At 45.4% G+C, this 17,002-nt stretch overlaps 1 protein-coding gene across 1 annotated transcript in view; it reads left to right on the top strand.

The window, feature by feature from the left end:
- Positions 1–17,002, top strand: part of itga9 (integrin, alpha 9) — a 570,745-nt gene that overhangs the window by 366,794 nt on the left and 186,949 nt on the right. The window lies entirely within an intron of this gene.

Here is a 17,002-nt window from a genome sequence, read left to right as displayed (position 1 = left end):
CCAAGCAGCAGCTTCGACTTTGCTGAGGCTTCGGATCTTCATGGACTTCGCCGTGGTCTCGCACTGTCTTCCATGGTTTGCTTCGGGCTTGCTTCACAGACTTTGCCATGGGTTGATACAGATGATCAGTGAAGGTTGCAGGGAGATGAAGGTCTAAGTGTGAGTGGGAGAGGAAGGTGTGGTGTGGTGGGGGGTGAGATTGGAAGCGGGGGGGGTAACAAAGGTGTCGGGGTGAGGTTCGAAGGGGGAAATGAAAGTGTCAGGTGCGTAAGGTTGAGGGGAGATGAAGGTCTTGGGTGTTTGAGGTTGGGAGGGAGAAGGAGGGTATCTGGGTGGGGAGTGGGAAGGAGGGTGTAACAGGTGGGGAGGTAGGTATAAGTGGGGAAGGAAGGTTTAAGGGAGAGAGTTCGGATGGGGGGAAGGTGTCCAGGGTAAGGAGGGTGTTTGGAGGGGGGAAGGTGTCCAGGATGGGACGGGGTGGGGGGCGGGGTGGAGGAGGGTGGAGGGAGTTCGGAGGGGGGAAGGTGTCCAAGGGAAGGAGAGAGTTTGGATGGAGGAAGGTGACCAGGAGAAGGATGGAGTTTGTAGGGGGGGTGGTTTCTCAGGGTAGGGAGGAGTTTTGAGGTGGGAAGGTGTCTGGGGGAAGGAGAGAGTTTTGAGGGGTGTTGGTGTCTGGGGGAAGGAGGGAGGTCGGAAGAGGGAAGGTGTTTAGCGGGAGAAGGGAGCAAAGGTGGAAAAGGGCATAAAAATGGAGGAAGGAGTAAGGTTGGAGGAAGGTACTTGGGAGGTAAACGTGCAAGGGACTGCCTCCTGGGGAGAAAACACAGGGTTGGTGTTGTAGGATGGAAAGATGAGTGTGAGAGGGGGCAGAGGGAGCCGGTAGGGTGAGGTTGAGTCGGTACCAGTCGAAGTGGCAGTGAGGGTTGTTGGTGAGGACGTGGAGGCAAGCATTGACCCTGGGGTTAAGAAGGAGGTGAGGGAGGTCATTGTGGATTGGGATGGATTTTCAGGAAGGTAGGGAATATGCACGTTCACCTGGCATCCTGGAATGATTAGGGCTCGGGCTACAGGGGTAACAGTGGGGTGGTGGAATACTGTGTACACTTTTGGTCCCCTTATTTAAAAATATATATAATTGCATTAAAGGCTGTTCAGAGAAAGTTCACTCGACTGATTCCTGTGATGAAGGGTTTATCTTATGAAGAAAGATTCAGCATGAATCGATGACGCCAAGATAGGTAGGAAAGTATGTTGTCAAGAGGAGATGGTGGCCAGAATCATCCACATCCATTGGCGGCAGGTGTCATGGTGGGCGGCAGAATTTGGCGGAAGGGGCAGAAATCACAGCGGGACCATCCGCCATGGTGGATTCCGAATCCTGCCGGAAGCCAATATGAACCGATTTGCATCCCGCTAATGTAAGACCTGACCAGAATCATCTCACCATGTCCAATTGACTGTTATGCTGCACCCATTGCAGTTTAGAAGAATGAGAGGTGATCTTATTGAAACATATTGGGCAGATTTTTGCCCTTGGCTTGCGGGATCACCAGGGGTGGGCAGGAGTGGTTGGGAAGCTGACTGCTGCCTACAATTGGCAGCGCTCCACAATTTTTCACGGGCGGGCCAATTAAGGCTCAGCCAGTGTGATACATGGGCGGCAGTGCTGAGTGCTGCCTGTGTGGGTGGATGGGGTGGGGGGGAAGTGCAAGCAGGCCTAGTGTGAACTTTGCGTATGCGCGCGAGAGAGCGCAGAATAATCTCCCTGAGGCACGGAGCTGCCTCAGGGAGATGAAGAAATATTTTTAAAAATAATAAAGAGCAGAAAAATGTAATGAAACATGTCCCCTCATGTGACTCTGTCACATGAGCAGTGACATGTTTTTAATTAAAAAATAAAGTTTTATTTGTACTTGCTATAGAGGGAGTGCAGCGAAGGTTTACCCGACTGATTCCTGGGATGGCGGGACTGACATTTGAGGAGAGATTGAGTCGATTAAGATTATATTCGCTAGAGTTCAGAAGAATGAGGGGGATCTCATAGAAACCTATAAAATTCTAACAGGACTAGACAGGGGAGACGCAGGAAGGATGTTCCCGATGGTGGGGGAGTCCAGAACCAGGGGTCACAGTCTGAGGATATGGGGTATACCATTTAGGACCGAGAGGAGGAGAAATTTCTTCACCCAGAGAGTGGTGAGCCTGTGGAATTCGTTACCACAGAAAGTAGTTGAGACCAAAACATTGTATGCTTTCAAGAAGGAGTTAGATATAGATCTTGGGGTGAAAGGGATGAAAGGACATGGGGAGAAAGCGGGAGCAAGCTATTGAGTTGGATGATCAGCCATGATCATAATAAATGATGGAGCAGGCTCGAGGGGCCAAATGGCCTACTCCTGCTCCTATTTTCTATGTTTCTATATTTGCTTGCCATGGATGAGTTTTCCAAAAAATGCAAAGGCCGCTTGGCCTTTTTGCCTGCTGCCAACAGTTGGAGGGTGCATTGCTGGCTCCGGCAGACTATCGTGTGACTGTGATTTGATGTTGACAAGCTTGGCCAACATCATCACGTGTCATTTCACGTTTGGTTGTGCTGGGTGCACGCCCACCCGCCGAGCTAAACATTCTGGCCATAAAATCCTGAGGGCACTTTATAGGGTAGATACCGAGAGGATGTTTCCACTTGTTGGGGAGGCCAGAAGTAGGGGACACGGTTTAAGAATAAGAAGTCTAACATTTAAGAGTGAGAGGAGGAGAATTTTTCTTCTCTGAGGGTCATTTGTATGTGGAATTCTCTTCCCCAGAAAGCAGTGGAGGCTGGGTCAAGGCAGAGTTAGACAAATTATTGATAGGTAAGAGAATTGAGGATAATGGGGGCAGACTGCAAAGTAGAGTTGAGACCACAACCAGATCAGCCATGATCTCATTGAATGGCGGAGCAGGCTCAAAGGACCAAAGGACCTGCGGCTAAATCCTATGTTCCTTAACATAGAGGAGTACTGATTCATCAGCTGAGAGAGGGCACTAGATGGTAATCAATAGGAGGTTTCCTTTCCCATATTTTACATGATGCCATGAGACTTTGTGGAGTCTGAGGTCAATGTTGAGAACTCCCAGGGTGACTGTATCACCACCACTGATGGGTCTGTCCAGGGATGATAATGGAGGAGTTTGTGACCTTAATTGATAGGTATGATTTTGGGTCAGGCTAGCCTGTTAGACTAGCCTGTGGGACAGCTCTTCTAATTTTGGCACAAGTTCATAAATATTAGTGAGGAGGACCTCACAGTGTTGAGTGGTTTGGGTGTGCCTTTTTTGTATCTGGTGCTAGGCTTGATGCTGGGCTGTCCATCTGGTTTTAACTTCATTGTAATTTTTTGTAGCAGTTTGATTCACTCTGTTTGTTAGACCATTTTAGAAGGCAGTTATGAGTGAGTCAAGTTGCTGTGGGTTTGGAGCCACATATAGGCCAGGCAAGGTAAGGATGACAGATTGCCTTCCCTCAAGAGATGAATTTAACCAGTTGCATTGTTATGACAATCTATTAACTTTGTGGTCACTGTTACTGATGCAACCTTTTTATTTTAGATTTATTTAATTATCTGGATTCAAATTCACAAACAGTGTGGTTTGATTTGAGCTTAAGTGCATGGATAATTATCCATGGACCTTTAGGCTACTAGCCCAGTAACATAACCACTATGCTACCATACCTGGTTTCTAATATCACGCATGTAAAATTCAACTTTGATGGTGGTAGAAAACCAGTGGTAACAGTGCATTTGTTATACACCAGTGATTCACATTTACCCTCACTGATCTACCACATTCCTTTCATTTGATAAGTTTGATGAGTTTCAGATTGAATAGTATGACCCTGTCCCACCCTGTTATACAGGGTGTGAATGGCAAATAGCCATGTAACTAGTTTATTCCTGGTTATATATGCTTGCTTCTTACCAAAACAATTAAAAAATATTTCTTGCTCAGATAAGGATTTCCCTTTTCAACTGACATTCAGCACTTAACAGGTTAATAACACTTAGTCGAATAAAGCTACCAGGTCAGACAGAATGCTTAAAAAAACTGGCATGCTGCAATTTATCTGTAATATTTAGATAGTATGGTCATGGTTTGTGTGTGATTTTTTTGCTTCTTTGCTCACCATCCCCCGATTCTCTGCCCATTAAAATGAGTTGGGGGGAAGATTAGAGGCTGGAATTGGCTGAAGTAGAAAAGCCCACCTTCTGTTAGACAATCATGACAGCGCCAGCAGAAAGAGGAAATGCTGGTTAATTTTTTGTGGTTATTATTTCTTGTTGCTAGATTTATATTTTTGTACCTGGGGAAGTTCTTGGTCCATTTAATGAAAGCCTCACTTTAACATCTCACGCAAAACACAGCATTTCTGACAGTGTAGCACTCCATTAGTAGCGCAGCCTGAAATTCCCAGCTAGGGAGTACCGTGATTTCCTCGGGTGGCATTTAATGTAGGTGGCTAGAAAACTGGTGGGATCGAGTCCCGTTGGGGAAGGCCCACCTTAATTAAGTGCCACAATGCAGGACTTCCCCTGGGATTTAGGACCCCGGGGAAAGAAATCCTGACCCCCAAGGAGCTTCCAACCAATCAGGCCAGTAGCTTTCCATTGCCCATCAGTGCCATTGGGAGTGGTGCCTTCTGCTGGTAATGAACCCATCACAGGCCTAGGATTGATGAGGGATCCAGGTCATTGGTGAGTGAAGCCGGGATAGAGATTGTGTAGAGGGGTTCTCTGGCTGGAGGAAAGGGGATGGAAAACGGATAGAGATTTGGCTTTTAGTGCCCCCCGACTCCCATTCAACTTTCTGGGGGTCTTCCCCCGGAAGCCTGCAAGCAAACCCGACTCCCCCACTTAAGGGTCTCAATTAATGTTTGGGCAGATTTAATCAGGCAGAAGTGGGAAGGCAGTGTTCCAACCTGCACCTTCCCACCAGATTAAATTCCCCCTCTGCTTCCAAACTCACTGTCAGGTGTGGGGTGGGGGAGGGGGCAACCCTGCAGTGGGGACTGAGCCCATCTGACTCAATGGGAGGAGATTAGGAACCAAACCAAGCACTAACCATGTAGAAAATCATGCTCCAAATCTGCCTGATGCTGCCTGATATACATATGCCACCAGATGACATCTGATTATCTTACTACACTAATGGCATTGCCTTTCCTCAGAGTTTCTGCCACTCCGCTGCTGTAAGTTCGATGGAAACCCCATCTCAACTTGCAAACATGGTTTTTGTTGAACCTCCATTGAGTCTCAAGGTACTTCACCCCTAAATGTTTCTGATGTAGCTTTGTTGTTCGCATGGTAGCCACAGTTCTTGAGAGGGACTGATTGAGTTTGCTCCACAGAGACTTACCCAAATTGATGAGGAACTCTGTCGTAACTCCAAGAGTAGAAACAAGAGTTATGATACAGCAGGTGGTATTTGCTCGGCTGACCACATCCACAAGGGAAACTTGGCCACGCTATTGCAATGATTTTACAATTTGTATTTATTACGAGAAGACCTGTACACTGAAGTCAGAAGTAATGAGTCCACTACCACCTTTAGAGATTTTAAAGATTAAATTTGTACAATTATTAACAAAAGAAGAAATGCTTAAACACACACACAAGATTACAGTTACACAGTTATAACAGCTCCCAACATTTCTACTTGACAGACTCCCAACTACAAACCCCTTTTAAGGCAGCAGTTCAAATAGGTTCCAAATTTATAAAGTCATCCATGAATTTTACCACAAGCACCTACTGGACAATGGACTTCCAAAATCTTTTAACACAACTTTGGTTACTGAAACAACAAACATCTGCAGAGGCTAGAGGCTTTTTCCCAAGTCTGTTTCACACAGTCACCTTTCAAGATCTCACATGACCACACCTCACACAGCCTTTCATCCTTCTTTAAGTATATTTCTTCCTTTTTGATCTGTAAATCCCATTGTTTCAACTTGCCTTTAGAAGTTATTTTTCCAGAATATAAAAATCTTTCATGTTATCATTATGGCCAGCGCTTTTGGGGAACAATCACTGTAATAACCTTGCTTTATTAGCTTGCCAGTTGTAAACATTTTCCATGGCCTGAGTTTCTCAGGTGGCGGGCGGGCTTGGTGGGCGCTGCCATTTTACACAGGCGGGCCGATTAAGGCCCGCCCAGCATAACATGCGGGTGGTAGCGCTGATCGCTACCTGTGCGGGCGGGGGGAGGAGGGAGATTCGCACATGTGCATGAAAGTGCGCTTCATTCTCCCTAACGCACAGAGCTGCCTCAGGGAGATTGAATCAATATCAAAATAATTAAATAAATTGTGTAAAAATTTATTTAAACATGTCCCCTCATGTGACTGTGTCGCATGAGATTGGACATGTTTGAATGTTTAGGAAAAAAAGGTTGGACGGGCAGTGTTAACGATTACTTAAAGTACTTTCTTAATGGCCTTAATAGGCCCTTTACATATGTGTGCAGCTGACTCCGGCGAGTGCCTGCCAATCAAAATATTACAGGACTGCACGATAATGTATGCTTGATGTCATCCTGCGTAATTTTATGCGTCAGCGTGTCAGGCCCACCCCTGTACGCCAACTGAAAAATCCTGCCCCAAGTCTCTTTGAAAATCAAACACTCTCCACTTATCTAAAAATGAAAATTCCATTCACACTGTATCTACTGACCTTACCCTAGCTTTACTCATCTCCATTTTAAGTGCCTGTTTTACAGCTCACTTCTTTGTTCATTTAAACCTTGCAGTCTATCCATCTCCTGCCCAATTAAATCAGCCACGCACACATGGAACCACACACATACAAACACAAACCTGCTTTAAAATATCCCACAATAATATTAGGAAAAATATGGTAATTCCTTTACACAATGCTAAAATCATAATGTAAATTGGACCTGCTGTATGCACCTCCATCTTCTTGAGTTCTCTGCCCACAGGCAGCTCTGTGGCGATTATTCACCAAACCATTGCAAAATGTTTGATTTTTTTACCATTTGTAGGGCAAGAGGCAGGCCCCAAGTCTACCTCAGCCAGAACAGGGTCAAATCCTGTGCTGTTATCTGACCCACACGCCAGCCATCTAGTCAACTGAACTAACTGGGCCCCTTACTTGTTCTTTGGGATGTGGGCATCGCATTTGTTGTCCCTGAACTGAGTGGCTTAACTAGGCAGTTTCAGAGAGTTACATGTAGGCCAGACCAGGTAAGGATGGCAGATTTCCTTCCTTAAAGGGCATTAGTAAACCAGATGAGTTTTTACAACAATAAATGATAGCTTCATGGTCACCATTATTGAGACTAACTTTTGAAGTCCAGGGGCAGAATCATCCAGTTGGCATGCAGGGTTGGGCCCGACATGCTGACGTGTAAAATGACATGCGATGACGTTGGGCGTGCATCCCGATATCTTCGCGTACCATTGCGATATTTCGTTTGACAGGCGCGCACCAGAGTCAGCTGCACGCCTGTCAAAATGTCAGCGGCCTATTAAGGCCATTAAGAGATTTATTAAAGTAGTTTAGAACGCTGCCCGTCCATCCTTAAGGTTGGCGGGCAGGCGAAAAGCCCAAGCGGCCTTCGCTTTTTTTTAGTCAACCTCATCCACGGGCAGGATGACGTTTCCTGAAGCTTTTATAAAATAAATAATTAAATTTTCCCACCTTTACAAACATGCCCTAACTCATGTGATACTGTCACATGAGGGGACATGTTTAAATAAATTTTTGCATCATTTATTAAACTGTTTTATTATCTATTCAATCTCCCTGAGACAGTTCTATGTAGTGCTGAGTGCTATCGGCCGTGCGGGCCTTAATTGGCCCATCCGCGTAAAATGGCGGCATGCAGCCAATCAGCTCCGTTCCCACCCAGCCCGCCCACCATAGGAAAAATCCAGGCCCAGATTTTTGATTAACTGAATTTAAATTCCACCAGCTGCTATGGGATTTGAACCCATGTCCCCAGAACATTAGCTGGAAAAACTCATCAGGTCTGATGGCATCTACGGAGAGGAACACAGTTAGCATTTCGAGTCCATAAGACTCTTCATCAGAACCATAAGGACTCGAAACGTTAACTGTGTTCCTCTCTGCAGATGCTGTCAGACCTGCTGAGTTTTTCCAGCTATTTTTGTTTTTGTTTCAGATTTCCAGCATCTGCAGTATTTTGCTTTTAGCCCAGAACGTTAGCCTGGGCCTCTTGATTACCAGTGAGGTAATATTACCAAAATGCCACCGTCTCCCCCTGGATACACCAATGGCCTAACATAAGCCTTGGATCTGCGGGCAATGACTAATGCATTTGAATGAACTGTATGAGACCAAGTTATGCTGAATACAATGTTTGTTCTGACTTCCTTTGAAATTTTAAACGTCATTACTGATGCTGTTTGTCTAACACATAGTGTGGTATTTAACGGAGCATGGGCATCTGGCTTGTTGGCTGGAAAGCCTCTTTTAGGGAAGGCATGCCATATTAACTGCCTTCAGCTCTATTGAATGGCAATGCCACTGGGAAGATGGTGGCTGCTGCTGCTGCCATGGTGCCTACCCGAGACCCAGCATTGTTGCAGTATCCTAGGCCTCAGGTGAGTGATGGAGGGAGGGGCGGGTTTGCTGGATGAGGGACAGCAGCAAGGGCAGGATGCTGGCTCTTAGCACATCCCACCTGCCCTTCCTGATGTAAGATCCCTCAATCAAGCAGCGAGTGGCTCTGAACGAGGGCTACCCCCCCCCCACCCCTGCGGGGGACCAGCAAGGAAAATGCATGGGTTTGCTTGTCGTGCTTCCCGCATGACAAGCCCCCTATTTGCTACTGGATTTAAACTAGCGGCAGTGAAATGAGGCCCTTAAGTGGGCATCAGTTGCCCATTTAAGGGCTTCAGTTGGTGGTGAGGCAGAAGGGCCTTCTTGTCAGGGACTTAACTGAGTTGGAGGTGGAAAGGTGACACCTGCCACCCTCCTGCCTGATTAAATGCCCCTTACCACCAAACATGCCACGGGGAGGGCATTAAGTTCCACCCACAGTATGTATGTATTCAGAATCTTGAATGTAATAAAATGTCCCACGACATTTCGCAGGAATGTTAACAAATGATATTTGACATTGCATCACATAAGGAGAAATTAGGACAGGTGACCAAAAGCTTGGTCAAAGTGTTTTAAGGGAGGAAAAAGATGTAGAGAGGAAGAATGGTTTAGAGAGAATTCCAGAACCTAAGGCCTTGGCAGCTGCAAGCATGGACACAAAGGGTGGAATGATTAAAATTGGGGATGCTCAAAAGGCCAGGATTGGAAGAGCACAGATTTCTCAGGGGGTTGTGTAGTTGGAGGAGATTACAGAGACGGTGAGGAGCAAGGCTATGGGGGGTTTTGAAAACAATGATGAGAATGTTGAAATCGAGGCTTGCTTATCCAGGAGCCAATATAGACCAGCAAACACATAGGTAATGTCTGAATAGGATTTGGTGAGAGTTAGGACACAAGCAACAGAATTTTGGAGGAGCTCCAGTTTACTCTAATAAATTCATATGATACAATTCATTGTCAGGCAGCTTAGCACTGCCTTCTTGAGTACAATTAGAGATGAGCAATAAAAATGCTGGCCTAGCCAGCGATGCTCACGTCTTGTGAAAGATTAAAAAGAGCGTGTTCATATAGAGAGTGTGTTACAGAACAATTATCTGCCTGGAGACCTAAACCTATTCGTTCATCATTGCATTTTATGGTGTAAAGTCAAAGATTTTCTTTTGTGTATTTGATAGGTTTCTATTTGAATAGAATGTGTCCGTATCCCAGTTGTAATGTGGCAGTAGTGAATGTAACTGATTGTCTTGGGGACTAAGAAATTTTTAAATATTGTTTATGGAGTTTGAGCATTGCTGGCAACAACAGCATTTATTGACTACCTCAAATTGTCCTTGAGAAGGTAGTGGTGAGCCGCTGCCTTGAACCACTGCTGTACTTGTGATGTAGATACAGTAACAGTGCTGTGAAAGGAGGGAATTCCAGGATTTTGACCTGTTAGATTTTCTTCTGAATTTAAATTCATCGCTTGAAAGGTTAATGCTATGCTGGCCTGATGGAGGGTTATCGACATGAAACGATAACTGTTTCTTTCCGCAGATGCTGCTTGACTTGCTGAATGTTTCCAGCATTTTCTGTTTTTATTTCAGATTTTTCGTACCCGCAGTATTTAGCTTTTTAAAAAAGTACTGTGCTGTACTTACCTGAAAAGGACAAACCGCAGCTCCACTCTGGATATTTGGTGTAGACGGTACTTCCACTTCAAACAGAGGGAGGAAGTGCTGTTTAGTTTTCTGTGGTTAAGTCAGATCAAGTGGCATAAAATAGTTGCCTGCCTCAACTATATAGCCATTAAATTATTTAATGTTCATACTTTCCAGTCAGCTGTTCAGTCAATTTCCTTCAATAAAACCCATTCAGCCTCAGGCTTTGCTTTAACACGAACTGTTAGTGTTTTCTTTTTGTTGCCATTGTGGTTTTGGCTTCAGCATGAATTGTTTTTATTTGAATATCCATGTTTTTGCAGTGATGTAACAAATTACTATCTCATGGAAAGTATAATTCAAACGTTCTTTTGTACACTGTCACAAAGGGCAAGTCTTTTCCTGTGGGCCTCTGAACCCTGCCGTCAGGCTGACATGTAGGTCAGAAGCTGCACTGGGCGAGAAACAGTTACTCAATGTGAATTTCCCAGAGTGGCCAATTGATGACTAGAGGGCGGGCTTGCTGCCCAATTAAGAATGGTGAGCAGACTCTTGAAACTGGAAGGCCAAACAGAGGCCTTCCAGCTCTAAAGGAGCAGTACACAGCATTGGCATGTAAGTAAGGAAGAGGGCATTTCAAAATGGAGGTGCCCTCCAACATTTTGCCTCCTGGAACCTGGATGGCAACTGGAAAATCCCAGTTGCTCTCCTTGGCCTTAAGCGGCTGTTAAGAGCCAGACTGGTTACTTGCCACATGTGTGTGTGTAAACCTCAACCAATTGCCGACCACTAGCCCCCCACCCCCCGCCTATCCCATTTCTGTAAAAATGGCTCAGGAGCTGTGATCCCAGCCCTGGAAGAGGCTAAAATGGAACCCCAAAACTGGCTCATTTACATTGACTTACATTTTTTAAATTCAGCATTTTTGTAATTTTAGTCAACTTCCTATCTGCATTCGACATGGTGATGTCTGATACTGATTTTCTCTAAGTGTATTACTGCAACGCTCCCTACCTGGCTTCCTTTTAGAGCTGAGAATTGAGGGGAATAGGGGAAAGGGAAGAATAGTGGGGACTTCAGAACTCTCCAAGTCCACTGTGGGTATCGATTTGTGATGGGACAGTTGCACTTAGTTGTATGAGCGGGGCTAATCCTGGTGTTTTTATCCTTCCATACTATGAGGATCTCCAATTGAAGCTTTAGAATTACTAAAATCTATCAATTGCGAGAGATCTTCTTCCAGCTTGGAATAAGAATTGTACTGCTCTTAATTGGTGTCCTGTTCACTATGTATTACCCTAGATGTTACACCATTGTTAACCATTGCTACGGACAGGTTAAGAGAGAGCTGCTGGAATCCCTGTTTCCTTCCCAACTGTCCATAATCAATAAGCTTTTGAGAGGAAGATGTGTGTTTTTTAATTCCTGAGTATGGATAATTTGATTAATCAGCAGCAAGCTTTTCGAGGCTTTAAATAAAGAGAATTGTTTATTTACTTGCTCACCACAAAATCTAACACTACAGCACTCACAGCCACAGTTACAAACATGCTCAAGGACATTACAGTTAAAGAAAATAGTGCACTTATCCAAGTTATAAACAAAAAGAATAGTTTATAATTCACGTTATTTTCTTGCTCTGGAAAACACGCTTTGCAGGCCTGATGAAGAAGGCGTCCTCACTCCTGAAGGGTAGTTTAGGTGAATTCAGCAGCCGAACTCATGCCAAAGTCATTTTAGGATTCTCTTGAGAGATGGACCTTCTGGAGGTCATGAAGTTAGTCACTCGTAGTCTTAGTACCAAGAGGTCAGTTTGTTGTGTTGGTGGACCTGAAAAGGAACAGGCTTGGAGACCTTGTGATGTTACAGTCCCCGGTTCTTTTAAGGCATAGGTATTACTGCCTTTCCTGTTGCTGCTGCCTCTTATTTTCTGCAGTTAATATTTTAATTTTTACAAAGGGACAAACATTGGTACCTTACCATGTGACTCCTCAAAATAGCAGTTCCTTTTTCAGATATGGTGGTTGTCTTGGATTGATTAGACACATTCTGGTTTATTGTTTTCAGATATTCATCCTGAAGTTAAGACAAACATCTTCTTTCTTTCAAAATAGGCCCATTCAATTCAGTAATGTATTTTGATGGTCTCAGGATATGTGGAATTAACGCCTTTTCATCTGGGGTGTGCCCTTTTGTCTCTGCTGGACAGTGAGGCAGTTTTTGAATAGACATGGCAAGTCATCTGACTTTCTCTGGCCATCTTTGCAGCACATTGTCCACTTTTTAAAGGAAAAGTGAATTTCAAAGAATCCACATTGCATAATGTTCATATCTTAAAAGTCAGGACTATGACATGCCATTCCTCGGAATGACACCATTTTGTACTCATGTATTTATGTGGTGTAAAATATGATTACAATGATCACTTCAGCTTTTTTTAATAAATACTCTGACTGTAGTGAAGTATAAACAATTAAACTAGTGTGATACTGGGCTGGATATTCTTGGAGTTAAGCCAACTCCAGTGGTCTTTAAAAATGGTGGATGGGACCCGGATGTGGAGCAGCCAGAGAAACAGCAGAAGATGAGGGTGCATCATCAGAACCATCATCCTCCTCACTTGGCTTTACAAACCTGGGTTGGCATAAAGGTGGGTTAGATGATGTTGACTGCTGGGGCACAGTGCGTATCCCTTCCAGCCATCAATGTGCCACCAGCGCGAATGCCCAGTTGTGGGTACACAGCTCCTTGGGTACTTCTTGGAGATCAGCACTCGTACTCTGAACGCCCTGCTGCAGGCCACTAAGTGAGCCATGAAGCTGTTGCAGGATATCACCCTGCTCTTGCATGCGATAACATTGTGCTGCTGTGAGGTTAATGGACAGGGCAAAAATCTGACCCACTGTTTCCTAAATCTTGGGTGACATGCATTTTCACACTTCCTGTTTCTCTGCCACTTTGCTTGTTCTGAACACCAACCTCTCTTATGCCTCTGTAAAAGTTTCATGATAAAGAAAGCTAAACGAACCTCTTTTAGCTTTTTCTGTGCCCAGCACTTCATCCATTTACATGTAACATTCTTATGAATTTTATGTTGGTTGGAATCTCAGATAGTAAAACTTTCCAATTTAATTTATTGTGAATAATCTGGAGAATTGAATTTATTTGGCAGAGCATTTGTATTATGATGTGGTTACCTGCATTCAAATCATATCAAAAACTGTAAGAGTAAACCTTGGTCAGTTTAGGACCATTGGCTGACCTTGACCATTGGACAACAGGTTTTTAAGTCCCTTCATGCAACAGTTTGTACAGTTTTCACTTTGTGGTGTTTATTGTTTGTTTAGTCAGCCTTGAAATGAGCAGCCCATGGGTTTGAACATAATTGCCTGTTTGCTCATTGCCACATAATGTTGATACATCATTAAAAAATGTGGCAGTAATTTTCCAACTGAAAACTCCTGGTGTGGAGCCTCCCTTGATGTCCAATGTGCTAGATTTCACTCCTCATAATTTTCAGTTCACCAGATTCCTTTTCATATCTCATACTGGCATGAATCTCTTTGGGTCGTGTAAGGAACATATATTTTTATTTCTGTTGGACTGTTGTAAAGAACATATCTTTTTATTTTCTTGGACTGTGGCTTTAAAAGCTACCTTGGCTGCAGTTGAAAGACATGTTCACTGGAACAGGATGAGGAATATCTACAATGTTGCTATCCTGGAACATAGGGTGCCATAAGAGAACAGGATGGTGCTGGAAAGGAGTTCTGGACTAGGGGCAACTGCTAAACAACAGCATTTTAATTGGCTCTTGACCAGGTGACCAGTGTTTGTGTGGCAACAGTGCAGGCAGAACAGCTCCTAGCCTGCAAAGAGGGAAGACCTGAAACCTCTCTCTCCTGTGTTTGTAAGATTCCAGCAATTCTTCCATAATAGCTAGCTGGTTATCCCTCACATCTCCATAACCTGCTTCTCTGAAAACCTATTTCAAGAGGAAAAGGGGAAAAAAATCACCAGTAGAGACATTGAAAAGCAAGTTTTCCAACTAATGAACCACAGACAAAATGCTGGGAGACCACCCTGTGTCATCAACAACAAACTGCAAGGAATTTGGAAGACATCAATCAAATCACCCCATCTAATCCTGTACCCCGGATTGGTGCTATTGACCTGTTTTACCTCACCCTTAAAACTGTGTGTGTGTGTTGTGTGTGTTGTGTGTGTTGTGTGTGTTGTGTGTGTTGTGTGTGTTGTGTGTGTTGTGTGTGTTGAGTGTGTGCGCGTGCGAGAAGGGGTAGAGTTTAAGTTATTGAGCTAGAAGTTAGCAATTCATAGTTCTTTCTTTTGCCAGTAATTAAAGACAATTTGTTCAATAAACAGTTATTTACTTAAGTTTACAAAGCTGGTGCTTGTATTCTATTAATCTAAATTAAAGAGTTAAGTTGAATTGGGGCAATCTGGTGGCTTGGTCAAACTTTTCCCATTTGTTGGGTCTCAGGGGATAGTGGGGCTTGATATTACAGCACACTACCACCAGTGAGTCATGACAGTCAGGAGCGCAGAGTCGGGAGAAATTGCAGCTCTGCAAACCTGACTCTTGAAAAACTCTATGCCAACCTGTGCCCCTCCACCTACCCTCCATGGCCTTTATAGCCCCTATGTCAACTTAGTACCAACTCATGCCAACCCTTGACCCCACTGAAAGCAGGTGCACTTTAACATATGCAAAGTACAACCTGCCCCTGTTCCACAACCCCTGAAAAAATTGTAAGGGACGGGTTTTGTTGGGGGTGCAGGGGACTTCTGGATTCGGACCTCCAGCGCTATTTTGGATAAGCCGGGACTCTCCACATCTGCGCAAAAATTCAGGCCATCGTCTCACTTCCCTCTTTAGCTGGGGACTGTGAATAATGATAAGGTGGCAATAGCAGGAAAGAGGGCTGGACAGCAATGACTGGAAAATCGGAGCTGTAGCTGTGATTGTACAGCAACATTCTGCACCAGGAACCAACTCAATTAATCTCCAGTGTATATTCATAAATAACCTGCAGCAGTTTCTGTGTTCCATGTATACTAGATCACAGAAAGATTGAGATATAAGTGTATTAGGTCAGTGATTCTCAAACTGTTTTGGTTGAAGTTCCCCCTTTCAAATAAATTAGTAATCAACTAGTCCTATTCAAATTATAATGCTAAGTAATATTAATAACATGGAAGTATTGCATATAAAGAGTGTTTTAGTAGTTTTTTTAAGAGATCAGGAATTTACCTACTGATACCAGTGAGATGAGTGTGTCTGCTTCTTATTGCACAGCCTATCCTTGGAAGGAACACAGAGTGAACTGCAGAATATGATGAAAACACTCGGGAAGCAGGGAAGAGCAGAAGGAATGAGAAAGCAGACCACAATAGTAGGAGCAAGGAGAGAGCAGGAGCAGGGGGTGAACAGGAACACATGTGGGTAGTGTAGGAGCACAGGGGGAGAGTAGGAGCTTGTGGGGAATGGGCAGGAGCACAGGGGAAAAGAAGGAGCCTGGGAGGGAGCGGGAGCAGAGGGGGCAGGAACAGAAGAAGCTGGAGCGGAGGGAATGGGATTAAGGGGAAGGGGAGCAGAGGGAGGGCAGCATAGGGAATGGGAGCAGAGGGAACGGAAGAAGGGAGAATGGGAGTAGAGGGAGGGGAACAGAGAGAGTGAAAACAGAAGGAGCGGAAGCATAGGGAATGGGAGAAGAGGTATCGGGAGCATGGGAGTGGGAGCAGAGGGAGCAGGAGCATTAGGCAGGGGTGCAGAGGGAATTGGAGCAGAGGGAACGGGAGTAGGGGGAAGGGGAGCAGAGGGAGGGGAGCAGGGAAAGGGGAGCAGAGGGAGCCGGAACAAGGGCAGTGGGTGCATTGTGAAGGGGAGCAGAGGGAGTGGGAGCATTGGAAGGGGAGCAGAGGGAACGGAAGTAAATGGAACAGGAGCAGAGGGAGGAGGAGCAGGGAACCTGGAGCAGAGGGAGCAAGAGCATTGGGAAGGGACGCAGACAGAGTGGGAGCAGAGGGTATGGAAGCAGGGGCAAGGCGAGCAGAGCGGGTAGGAGTAGTGGCAGTGGGAGCATTGTGAAGGGGAGCAGAGGGAGTGGGAGCAGATGGAGCAGGAGCAGAGGGAGCCGGAGCAGAAGGGGTGGGAGCATTGGGAAGGGAAGTTGCAAGATTTGGAGCAGAGGGAACGGTAGTAGTTGGAGCGGGATCAGAGGGAGGAGGAGCAGTTGGAGCAGGAGCAGAGAGAATGAGCGCAGAGGAAACAGGAGCAGAGGTAGTGGGAGCAGAGGGAGCCAGAGCAGAGGGAATCGGAGCAGGAACAGGTTGAGTGGGAGGATTGGGATTGGGAGCAGAGGAAGCAGCAGCAGAGGAACCTGGAGCAGAGGGAATGGGAGCAGAGGGAGCAGGAGCAGATTCAGTGGGAGGATTGGGAGCAGAGGGAGTGGGAGCATTGGAAGGGGAGCAGACGGAGTGGGAGCAGAGGGAATGTGAGCAGAGGGAGCGGAACCAGAGGGTGCGGGAGCAGAGGGTATGGAGCAGGAGCAGATGGAGTGGGACCAGCTGGAGCGGGAGCAAGGGGAATGGGAGCAGCAGGAACAGGAGCAGGGGGAAGTGGAGCATGGGAGTTGCAGTTCCTGCCCCTAGCCACTATTTAGTCACTTATAATTGTGCACAGTGCCTTGGGGTGATCGCCCACTCTAGTTTGAT

Source organism: Carcharodon carcharias, chromosome 6 (genome assembly GCF_017639515.1).
Source record: "Carcharodon carcharias isolate sCarCar2 chromosome 6, sCarCar2.pri, whole genome shotgun sequence".
NCBI lineage: Eukaryota > Metazoa > Chordata > Chondrichthyes > Lamniformes > Lamnidae > Carcharodon > Carcharodon carcharias.
The sequence above is the reverse complement of the archived record's forward strand: the minus strand, read 5'-3'. Positions and strand labels throughout refer to the sequence as shown.